Raw genomic sequence first — 13,414 nt, 5'->3', positions numbered from 1 at the left:
TACAATGTGTGAAGCCCATTTCTGGTGTCCCACACCGTGATATTGCTGGAATATTGCTAAAAGTGGCATAAAACCAAACTAACTCACTCACTCACTCCAAGCAACTTGTTTTACATTCAGTGACTTGAATGCAAAGTAACTGGTATATAACATAAATATTTGAGATTGTACTTATATATACAGGGTTGTATACTTGTATATATTTTCTTTCATATAAAATACAGACACGGTTATAACGTTTCTAGGTTACTAAGGATGTCAGTAAAAATATATTTTTACAGAACATTTTTACAGAACTTATTAATTTAGCGTAGACTTGTGTGTTTTTATTCATAATCACATATGTTTCTATTCATATTCACATATGTTTCTATTCATATTCACCAAACACTGTGATATTCACTGTACCCTTTATTACTGTAAATAGTTTATTAGCTTCATTATCTATTTGTGCAATTTGTGTGGATGTGAACATTTTGTTGGAACTGTCACATTCCTGTCAGGGAATACCTGATATATTGCCTGTGTCAATATCACACCTGGGCTCCCTTGGTAATAATGCTTTAGATTATCTAACCAATCAAATGCTTTGTGCAGAAATGTACTCACCTCAGAGATTAGTGTCTGCAGGCAGGTTTGTTCAGGGTTGCAGTGTCTGAAACATTTGAGTGAATAATATCGGGATATGTTTTAAAAATTCATAATTAATTATACACTTGATTGTATATTTACAGCCTTGATGCAGAAATGTGTTGTTAATGTTTAACCTGTAATTAACAGACAACAAGTAGAATTAACTTTCCATTTAAGTCAAACTGTATTATTTTACCCGTTTCAGCGTCATGTGGGAAGTTAATTTTCCACATGTAAGACTTCTGGGATAATTTTGAAACTGTGAACCATCCTCGATAATGCAGGATATTTTATCTCCTTTGTATCATGATAAGAACCCTGGATCATTTACAACCATAGCTTCCTGTACGTATTTATCTAAACAGAATAGGAAGGTCAAACGCTGGATCACTGAGGATGTCCTGTGAGAAAAGAAGAATGTTTGTGACTAGGTATTTAAAATATCATCACTCTTTCAAACAAAAATGTTCTTGCTTAATAAGCTGTTTCAGGAAACGACAGTTATGTTGTTGTGCACTCAAACATAAATTTGCTCAAAGTTTGAAAAACATATATACATGTAGAGAATTTTATAATTTCTTCAATGCTATGGAATCTAAAAGTTTCAAATATAACCAAACACATCATAGTGTTTCCTTTGCACCCAATGCTTTAACTAACAGTGTGTATATTAATTTTTACATATTTATTGTATTGTATGTTCGATCTATCAACATATTTTTGACATATTCAAATTTTGTAACATCTCATGATTTGATTTTGCATGCTAACTACTACTGAGTAATAAGGATAATTTTAATATATATTCCCTTGTGCCATCCGTCTCTGGAATGGTCTGGTACATTATAACATGAGAGAAGTGAGATAAGACTCAGTAATACTTGGGGCCATCTGTCTCTGGAATGGTCTGGTACATTACAACATGAGAGAAGTGAGATAAGACTCAGTAATATTCCCTTGGCGCCATCTGTCTCTGGAATGGTCTGGTACATTACAACATGAGAGAAGTGAGATAAGACTCAGTAATATTCCCTTGGCGCCATCTGTCTCTGGAATGGTCTGGTACATTACAACATGAGAGAAGTGAGATGCGACTCAGTAATTATATCAAGCTATATATGTGCTGAAGGTCTTTAAATACACAACGCTGGACCACACGATCAAGTGATTGACATCATGAGCATCCATCCTCCAAACTAGGATATGATGACATGCAGTCAGCCAAGTCACTGATCATGACTACCTTAAGTTATCAATAAGGTTGCCACTGACGACCAGTATTCTTACCCAGGGGGATACAAAGGAGTGGGAGAAAAGTGAACCCCCTTTTGTACAGACACCTTAAATGTCAACATGTCTTGTGTCCCAAATGATTTGGGGACTTGGGTGTGGTCTGCAAACCCCCGCAAAGCCTCAATTTTGTTTAAATCCTGAAGCGCCTCTTATACTGTGTGATATTGTTCTGTTACTACCTTGTTATCAGTATTATTTTTGATGAGACGTATCTACTCCATGCTGACACCATGGTTTTGGTTGGCATTTATTTCTAGATATCCTGTGATTGATGTTCCTCCCAATCAGTATTAGTAGCTCAGAGGGAGGCTTTTATTACAATGCCTGCTTGTTGTATTATTGGCTGATTGTGGTTGAATTTGAATAATAAACTTTTTACATTGAAAAACATGTCTCTTGTTTGTTGGGGAGTTAAGTGGTGTTCCAGATATCCCAGTGCAGTACTCTGGATGCCCGACCATATATTAGCATTACAGATAACACAGTGCAATCTGCTGGAATGTTGAATAGTGTGAAAAGATCTTGAAAAGTTTTACAGAAAACTATCGCTACACAAAGTTATAAGAAACGTTATAACGATGTAGGAGCCCAAAGCATAACGTTTCCACAACGTAAATTTGCAACGTTGTTATTACGTTGTGACATAACGTTATAAAATACTAACGTTGTGACAACGTTGTGTCATGACGTTACCAATCTACAATCTTCCCACAACGTTGTTTCATGACGTTACAAATCTACAATCTTCCCACAACGTTGTGTCATGACGTTACCAATCTACAATCTTCCCACAACGTTGTTTCATGACGTTACCAATCTACAATCTTCCCACAACGTTGTTTCATGACGTTACAAATCTACAATCTTCCCACAACGTTGTGTCATGACGTTACCAATCTACAATCTTCCCACAACGTTGTTTCATGACGTTACAAATCTACAATCTTCCCACAACGTTGTTTCATGACGTTACAAATCTACAATCTTCCCACAACGTTGTGTCATGACGTTACAAATCTACAATCTTCCCACAACGTTGTGTCATGACGTTACTAATCTACAATTTTCCCACAACGTTGTGTGTAAGCTGGGAAGGTAGTAAGTTAGGGACCTTAAATAAAAAAGTCGTTAACAAACCAAGCAGGTTGTGACATCAGTTGTTCGGAGGACCCATGTAAACTTGAGGTGTTGTCACTGTACAGAGTTGCCTCCCTTAATAGTAGCAGAATCCCATGAACATGTTCCAGATACAAGATGATGATGAATGATGATAATAATCATTATTGTTATGATTTACAGATTTAAATAATGAATGCAGCAAAAAGGGTTCAGGTGATACTGGTCGGTCGGGCTGGAACCCTGGCCCTCTCTACACGTAGCCCAGACTGCGAATGGGTCTTATCTCAGGAAGCCTTGTTGAACCCACCAAGAAAGTTGCAGAGAGTATCGAAACTCCCCAACACCACACTCTTCTCCATTCTCGGTGGGAAACCTGGGCACTCACCTGATCATGGGATCAAGAAGTGCCAGACCATGTCACCGAGGACAATAGGGAGCCTGTGGACAGTGCACGTGGGGTGACATATTTATCTTGCTTTTTCTGAACCTTGCCAATCGCAATGCTGTCAAAAGGGACAGAAAATTCAACAAATATAACGTAAATCCTTTCTTTGGCTTTGTGAAAAAGGACAAGATCAGATGTGTTGCTGGAATGTTTCTTTGGCCTATTCCAAAGAGGTTTAAAGCATCATTTTCCATGACTCCCTGGATACCTTCAGTGCCGTACCATGGGTGACTTCGGGGTCAAAGCCAGAGGCATGGCAAAGACGGCAATAGAAACAACGATCCATGTCACCGTGTTGTGTTGTATATGCTGTCTGTGCCAAGGACGAACACCCACTGACAACGTCAAAGCTAGTTCATTGCAAAGGCGACATTCTATTTTAACATATTCTGTAAGAATCACATTTTGACGATTGCAAGTGGGAAGTGACTGGTCCTCTGCAGAAAGTTCATCCCGGCAATGGAGTCGGTTGGATTGCAATTTTGTTCCACACACACCATATATACACGATGCGGTGGTATTCCAGAAAGCTTCTCCATAATTGATCAACTCTTGGCAGACTTGGTAAATGACTTCACCTGCTTTACACTGTCCAGCAGTACATCCCCATCAACAAAATCAGCTTCGACATACAAGTGGCTTCCACCCAAGTGCCTCTCATACACCATATACGTTTTTTAATAGTTGATTGTTTTAGATTTGGAATATAATTTATTTACAAAAAAAAGGAATACGAAAGAACTGGCACATGAAAGGTATTTGTGGGTTTGACTTTGTTTCGAGCATTTAGCTATGACCTCAAGATCTTCTTGTAAGATTTGTGTTCAGCCCGTGAATTTGGGCGTTCTGGAGCTTGTCTCGAACTTGCATTCCAAGGCAGGTGTAGGCCTGCTAAATAACCCCATCTCCTTCCCTTATAACGTGACCGATCCATCATTCATAACCTTGCCAAATTCCAAATGAAGAGTGTTACATTTCTCGAGTCCAAATGTCAAACCTATATCGTTAGAAACGGACAAGAAGAACGTTTCGTTTCAAACTGGCGTCTCCTTTGACAATGATCTCGATGTCATCCAGGTAAAGGAGATGAGTTAGAGCTGGTGGGAATCTATGCTGTGGAGGTCCCGGATGGTAACCTCCTCTCTATCATATAAAAAAACTCAACAGAGTTAAAGCAAACAAAATTGCAAAGGACAAAATGATGATGATTAATATTATTGATATGAGTATGTTTGTTTGTTTACGCCCCAGTCACCATTATACTAGCTTAATAAGAACGGTCTGTAAATATTGGGTTTGAACCAGACAAATATTCCACTAAAGTGGTAAAGACCGCTGCACCACGCTGGACGCCCCCACACACACAACAAACTAAAAAAGAAACAAACTATAAATTTAGATAAATAAATAAGAACACACACACACGCACACACACAGAGCTGACATTTTGGGATATACCTAATAAACTGTTCAAAGCCCAGTTAAAAGAATTCGCCCGTGTACTATTATCACTGAAAACAAACTCTATATACGTAGATATTTATTTAGATGGAACGTTCAAACACTGGCTGTGGCTATGCATATACATAGATATTTATTTAGATGAAACGTTCTAACATTGGCTATGGCTGAGTTATTCAGCCAATACGCCCCAATTCTTTATTACAATATATACCATACAATATCTGTGTTTTTTTCCCTATCTGATATTGTGTTGATCTAATTAGCACACAGACAGGCGTTTTCTCTCCTTACAGCTGTGCATTGTCCGCTGGTGTAAACATTGTCTGAAGTTTAATTTAGACAACACCTGTTTTGTTGGTTTACGTGAACTGGATCGAGGATGACCACATTCAACATTTGTATCATGAAAGGCTAGACGGTAAATGCTCTTGTAGATTACATCTCTCACACACGTAATATATACGCACTGTCATGCCATTTTCCCCGCTACACCATTGGATTGTTTAATCAGTTAAAACCATTCAGTACTGGAAGGTTTCATTCCGGACGAGGGAAATAACCTCCGCAGGAAGGGGATTTGACGTGACGCGAACAGAAACTCCGGATCGACAGTGCGTGGATGATTACCAATATATCGTGAACGTCATCTTTGTGTGATTACAATATTCTTGAGCAACGTGTACGTTTCAGCATGCACGACGCAGAAACAGTCTACTTGTTAAACGGTAAGACGAGTTACGCCAGAGATCTGGACTCGGACATTCCTTCAAGCGAGCACAGTGTAGCTGACCCCAGGAGAGGGAATGGGTTCTGTGGGTCGTACGGCACAGTTGGGGGTGCATCAGATCTTCACAGCCGGCCTGGACTGGAGCGCATCGCCTTAACGTGGGAGAACATCAGCGTCAGCGTGAACGTGGACAAACGGTGGTTCTTTCGCCAAGAAAAAGAAACTTGGAATCAAAAACAGATTTTAAGGAATGGTAAATAGCGTCACCCGTTGTGATAAATTGATAATATTACTCTAGTGTCTCTTGAACAATTTTATATGGGGAAAGAGCCATGACGGTGAGATTGTGTTTATTAATCTTCAATTATTCTTCCTTATTTTCAGTTTGTAAACAGTAATAAACATTCTAAGATGCCTAGCACCAATACATTATCAGACAAGAAAGGTATAGTTTTTTGATGACGTAACAATTGAATGACGTTATCCCGTCACTGCGCCATTCTAGTGTGCCCCCTCGTAATCGAACCATTTTACATTACGTCACAATGTAAGCGACGTCACGATGCATGTCAGTTGTCATCGCCTCGTACAGCCTCCTACAGTAAACTACTGCGTTGCATCCCGTTTCTTGGTTTGCAGTTGCTTCACTCACCTAACATCACTGGTGGAAACATTACGTTTATGTTTTCTGACTTATTAAATGTCTCAATTCGACTGGCAAGTTTTCAGCGACACGGTAACGTTCGCAATGTTTACATTCCCACAATGCAATCGTGGAATGTCGCTAGACTACTCAGCTTCGTCTGGATGTACTGATCTAAACATACGTTGGTAGTAGAAATGCGACGTTCACATGGTTTACGTTAATCACAGATGTAATTAAAATACTTTAGAGAAGATATTTAAATCCGAATGTAAACCGTCATGAAACTGTTTATCATTTGTTTTTCTGGTAACGTTCGTCTTAACGTAGGGGGCAGAGACATCAATAGAACAGCGCGCCAGTTAGCCCTGTGCGAGGATTCTTAATTTAGGTCACCGACACCGCCGTTTGTTTTCTGCCTTAAATTAATGGTAATTATCCTTAGAAAGTATTAAATTTGGCATCTTAGAAAAGAAATACAGTTCGCTCTACCACCATGTATAGTGTAATAAAACACCCTTTTGCCCTGAACTATTATAGTTAAAGCACGAGGACGCTTGCGTCCGAGTGCTTTAACGTCATAGCAGTTCAGGGAGAAAGTGTGTTTTATTACACTATACATGGTGGTAGAGCGAACTGTATTTCTTAATTCCAAGTTGCTGCGGTGAAAGATCAAAGGCGCCGACAGTACTTTATCAGACGATAATGTACACTTTTTGCATTACGTCACAATGTAATAGCGTCACTGCGCCATTCTAGTCTGCCCCTCTTAATCGAACGTACCCTTTGTAACCGACGTCACGATGCATGCCAGTTGTCATCGCCTCGTTACAGTCTCCTACGTGGAAACAAACGGATGAAATGTCTCAGTTCGACTCCAATTAATATATAGAGAGATTTATTGCAATATCCGTTTCAAAGGGTTTGCAGTTGCTTCGGAAATGTAACTCGAAAAGATCATCACTGGTGGAAACATTACGTTAATGTTTTTTCGACGGATGAAATGTCTCAGTTCGACTCACAATTAAACAGCGACACGGCAACGTTCGCAATGTTTATACATTCACACAATGCATTCATGGAATGTCGCGTGACAAGTCAGCTTCATCTGGATGTACTGATCTAAACTTTTACGTTGGTTGTCGAAATGCACGTTGACGTTGCCCAATATGGTTCTAAAAAGATATGTACGTTAATCACAGATGTAATTAAAATAATTAAACAGCGACACGGCAGAAGATATCTAACCAGAACGTAAACCGCCCTTAACGTAGCTTAACGAGGATTGTTAATTTAGGTCACCGACATCGTCGTTAATTTTTCTGCTTTTTCTTTTCTGCCTTAGATTTATCGTCGGTAAGTATTTAATTTGGCATCTTAGAAAAGAAATACAGTACTTACTAAACTAACGGGCAAAAGAAACGATATACCAAAATTTAATTTGATAATCTGGACTCGAACTCAAATTTTGTAGGTATTTATGAGCTTAAACAATTGCCACAACGCTTCCCTAGCATTTGTTTAGGCGAACAATATCGCTCCAACAGGTAGTGAAGCACGAAACTCTCGTCAACGGATTGCATGAAGCACGTGCATCTTTGGGGTATACGAGTGCACACAAACCTTCCTCGACATCAGACCTTCAAGTCAACTTCAGCGACCATGCCCCGATTATCGCAGGAATCCAGAGAGAGAGAGAGAGCCATTGGAATGGTACAGATGGGTGCCACTTATGCACATGTTGCAGTGACCTTGGGCTGTACACGTCTAACCATCACGAGGCTGATGACCCGCTACAGGCAAACACGGTGGACAGCAGACAGGCCCAGAAGTGGAAGACCTCGCGTCACCACCCCCAACGAAGACTGCCGCTTACGTATCCTGCACCTGAGAAACCGTTTCCTACCTGTGACGTCATCAGCAGCGACTGGGCTTGGACATCCTATCAGTCGACGAACAGCAGCACGACGACTCAGACAATACGGTATCCGCGCCTACAGACCCCACCGTGGTGTACGGCTGACGCTTCAACATCGACGTCAACGTCTTCGATGGGCACGCACGGTTCGCCAGTGACAAAACAGACAGTGGCAGAGTGATGTTCTCAGACGAAAGCAGGTTCCAGCTGTTCAGGAATGATGGCAGGGCTCGTGTCTACAGACGCCGTGGAGAATGTGCAACGTTGCTGTGTACAGGAAGTGGAACCGTTTGGTGGCGGGGTGTCAAGGTTTTGGGTGGTATATGTAACGATATGAAGATAGATCTTGTGGTGGTGGATGGTACTCTCATTTCTCAACGATACATTGCTCAAATTCTGCGTCCGGTAGAGCTACCATTCCTACGTCAACGCCATAACCGGATCATGTTCCAGCAGGACAACGCCCGTCCTCATACAGCACGTATTGTCATGGATTTTCTACAGAGAAACAACGTCAATGTGCTTCCTTGGCCCTCCAGGTCACCTGACATGTCACCAACTGAACACTTGTGGGACCATTTGGATCGTCAGATTCGTGCTAGAGCCCTTGTTCCTGGAAACCGACGTCTGCTTGTCCAAGCCCTTCAAGAGGAATGGTGAAGGATCCCTGCCCAAGGTATACGGCGTCTAAAGTTCTCAGCACGCTGTAGAGTTAGGGCTTGCATTGATGCCCACGGTGGACATACCAGATACTTATAATTACCACGTATGTTGTTTTGTTTGCATCTGTGATCGAATACTCAATGGACTTGTTATTGTTGCTACTCCAATGAAATGACTGAGTGCATGTTGCCAATACACCTGTTATTTAAATTCACTGTCCTTTTTCACAATGGTGGTTTATTGTTTTGTAACATCAGTGATTTCGACTTGGTATCGTTTCTTTTGCTCGTTAGTTTACAATACATTGTATATGGCTAGGGGTGGGGTAGGGGTGGGAGCGTAGGGGTGGGGTGGTGAGGGAAAAGGAGTGATGATTAATTTAGGGGGGGGGGGGTTCACCCATTTTGTTCTGGGGAGGTAGGCGTCAATTTTGTACACATGCACCTTGGGTACATTGATTTTGTGCATGACATGCGGGGCGTAGGGAGTGGGGATGTCACTTACTTTGTACGTACATTTAAGTGGGGATGGGTGGGTCATTCACATTGTACATGCTTCTTCATAAAATCATTATCACAAGGTTGTTGCTTCCATATGCACTGCTAACCTTGAACACTTCAGTAGGAATATAACCGCACCCAAACTTTAGGTGCGTACTTTCTTTTGTACGCCAGTGTGTTGTTGTACTAATTAACCTTAGCGCTACGACTACCTTAAATTTATGTTAAGGTATGGGAGTTACGGTCACCTTAGTGCTAAGATCGCTTTGTACAACAGCACCCAGATTATTTTGTCGACGTCAATTTAGCACAATGGAGTATTCGAATCCCCTGGAGTTCTTTCCAAGAAGTGCAATTGCTGAACTAAGCTCTGTCGAATGTATCTGATATTTTTATTAGGTTGCCCCATTTTTTCCCTATTCCCATGTCCTACCCGTCCAAAATTTTAATTACGACGTGAAATTTTCAAATTTTGGTTATCCCTTTGCTTTTGCTCTCCCCGCCTCTGTAGAAATTTATGGTAGGGTGTGATGAAAGTGAAAATCGTTGTTTTTATTTCTTTTCGGTTCTGGGGCGGTGGGGTAGCCTAATGGTCAAAGCGTTCGCTCGTCACGCCGAAGACCCGGGTTCGATTCCCCACATGGGTACAATGTGTGAAGCCCATTTCTGGTGTCCCCAGCAGTGATATTGCTGGAATATTGCTAAAGCGGCGTAAAACCATACTCACTCACTCATTCTCACACCTTTCGGTTCTGTTTTTTTCGCCTGTCCGGTCTCTTGCTGGTCGATGTTGGAGATAAGAAACACAAACAAATATACGGACAGTCAAATAATGCTGTAAATTTAAATAGAAGAGTGTTTTATCAGTGTTCCAAGGGTATGCACCGGCCAGGTTGCACAATCGTTAAGATTCCGGGTTAAATCGTCTTCAGCAACCTTGTCTTAAGAACCGACTAAGGGGATCGGGTGGTCAGGCTTGCTGACTTGGTATATGCATGTCTTCGTATCCCAATTGCACAAACCGAAGTCTCATTAACCTATTCAGACAATGACCCACTTTTCAGCCGATCCGAATTTTCTCGTGTGAAAGTGAACATAGACATCTCAAACAACTATGGTTACACTGAATTCCAATTCCTTGTTTCATAAGAAAATGGTATTTACAAATGAATTTTAATTTTAAACTTTAATAACATCGTATTTCTATTTTTTTATGGCGAGGTGTAGGCAGCATGACCTTAACTAAGACGTCACAGACTGCCCCAGTTTGATGAGGTCGTAAAATGATTCACAATCCATCTGGCTCACTGGTTACACCTGTTATGTGTTTTTTTTGTTGCGCTTATTCAGTGTAGTTCTGTAACGCACAATGTGATTGATATAATATCAAGTCCGTACCAGACCGCCAAACTTTTCTAGCAGCAGAGCCTCGTTTTGAGATTTCCACAATTTCCAGGTTTCTGTTTGTCAGTGCTCGCTGTACGACAGAGCACGCTGCACGACATGTTTGCAAGGATTAGAAGGAGCGTAGTGTTGCAATATACAAGTGCTTAGATGTATCAAATAATATTGATTAATATTTATGCATCCAGTTGAATGAATTGGTCTCAAAATTCTGGTCTGGTTATTGTACTAAATTGCGCAATAGGACGGAACCCAGTCAACAGGAAATGAGACTGTTGTGTAATCAGTGTTTTGACTTGAGATCGATGCTCAATCACAGGATTGTTTGGCCCAGACTCGATCATTTATAGACCGCCGTCATATAGCCATATAGCTTTAACATTGCTGAATGCGGCGTTACACAACAAAACAAATAAATCATACAAACTATGATCGAATGTGTCTTTGTTCAATTGACAGCGGCTCTGGCAAATCGACTCTGATGAATGTCCTGACGTGCAGGAACACAGCACAGTACGTCACACAGGGCACAGTGAAGGTCAACGGCGTGGACGTTGGCCACGGCATTAAAAACATATCCGCCTACGTGCAGCAGGATGAGCTCTTCATCGGCACCCTCACAGTCAGAGAGCATCTTACATTCAGGGTTGGTTTGATGTTGACGTCTTATGGCATAAACAGAACACATGAATCCCTATTGCCGCTAATAGCTGCAAAATTGCTGATTGGACTAAAAGCAACATTTACTCACTCATGAATCTATCGGTTTTTGGAATTAGTTTAAGTTCAATGACTGACTGAATATTGCTTCATGTCGCCAGGCGGGTAGTTCGCCAATTTTTCGTGTAAGCCCGATAGGTTGCAAAGCTTTATATTTAGATAGTACTGAGGGCTTGTCCAACCGTTTTAGCAACAATCATATCTAAGCCCTGGCTTTTTCATATAATGGTAGCTACGCCCCTGGTCGCATCAGCATTTTTGCAGCTGTCCGCGACGCTCAAATTCAGTAATAATGAGCTTGTTATATACATGATAATAAGTGGAGTCGTTAGTGAAAATTGTGAATCCAAAACGTATTTTGTATGCATGTGACCTCATGTATTTCATATCGTTGTACCGACAAAAGTGGTGGTGTTCACTGCAGAGTAAAACTATGAACGTATTTATGCACTCAATTTCTGAATGCCAATCAGAGACTTCATGTGACGGTGAGATCCACTATATATTTCAGAGTAAAAAGCGGTAATAACCTTTTTGTTGGAAATAAACTGTACTCACATGTTGTAGAGAAGTGTTTCATTACTATTTCTTAATACCATCGTTACGGAATGTTTCATTAACTTTTGGACGGTCCCCAAAAATCGAGTTAATTAGAAAAAAGTCCAATTTCTCAGTTTAAAAAACACAAAGTTTGATATTTTGATTTTTAAAATATAATTACATATGTATTTCTTAGAATGATCAATAGTTAAATAAATAATAATAAATAGAAACTTTACCAAGTTACTCAAGAATGGGTCCTGTCAATAAAATATATGTGTCCATATTTTATGTATTATCTGAAATAAAACCAATTGTTTAGATTGTGACTTACAACACTTACGTTTCAAAATATTGACGTTGATGTATTAAAAAATAATCCCATAGCCTTAGGCGAGTACTTACTTTTGTATGTCTGTTAGTCTGAAATTGGTAAATATCATTTTCTCCTTCCCTTGAAATGGCAGATTTTACAAAAACAAAAACAAAACAAACAAAAAAACAACAAAAAACAACAACCCCAAACAACCAACAACAAAGCTGTAAATACGTAATACGTGACTAAATACACAATAAAAGTCACGATCAGCTCTATTCCTATAACATCGTGTTATATATACTGAGTCAAAAGAAACTTCACATTCTTTCTTCAGGGCACTATAAAAGAACCTTTAATAACATCGTATTTCTATTTTTTATGGCGAGGTGTAGGCAGCATGACCTTAACAAAGACGTCACAGACTGCCCCAGTTTGATGAGGTCGTAAAATGATTCACAATCCATCTGGCTCACTGGTTACACCTGTTATGTGTTTTTTGCGCTTATTCAGTGTAGTTCTGTAACGCACAATGTGATTGATATAATATCAAGTCCGTACCAGACCGCCAAACCTTTCTAGCAACAGAGCCTCGTTTTGAGATTTCCACGATTTCCAGGTTTCTGTTTGTCAGTGCTCGCTGTACGACAGAGCATATTGCACGACATGTTTGCAAGGATTAGAAGGAGCGTAGTGTTGCAATATACAAGTGCTTAGATGTATCAAATAATATTGATTAATATTTATGTATCCAGTTAAATGAATTGGTCTCAAAATTCTGGACTGGTTATTGTACTAAATTGCGCAATAGAACGGAACCCAGTCAACAGGAAACGAGACTGTTGTGTAATCAATGTTTTGACTTGAGATCGATGCTCAACCTAGGATTGTTTGGCCCAGACTCGATCATTTACAGACCGCCGTCATATAGCTATATAGCTTTAACATTGCTGAATGCGGCGTTAAACAAGAAAGCAAATAAATCATACAAACTATGATCGAATGTGTCTTTGTTCAATTCACAGCGGC

Source organism: Haliotis rubra, unplaced genomic scaffold, assembly GCF_003918875.1.
Source record: "Haliotis rubra isolate DU_JTF1 unplaced genomic scaffold, ASM391887v1 Scf41, whole genome shotgun sequence".
NCBI classification, from domain to species: Eukaryota; Metazoa; Mollusca; class Gastropoda; order Lepetellida; family Haliotidae; genus Haliotis; species Haliotis rubra.
This window is presented reverse-complemented; position numbering follows the sequence as displayed.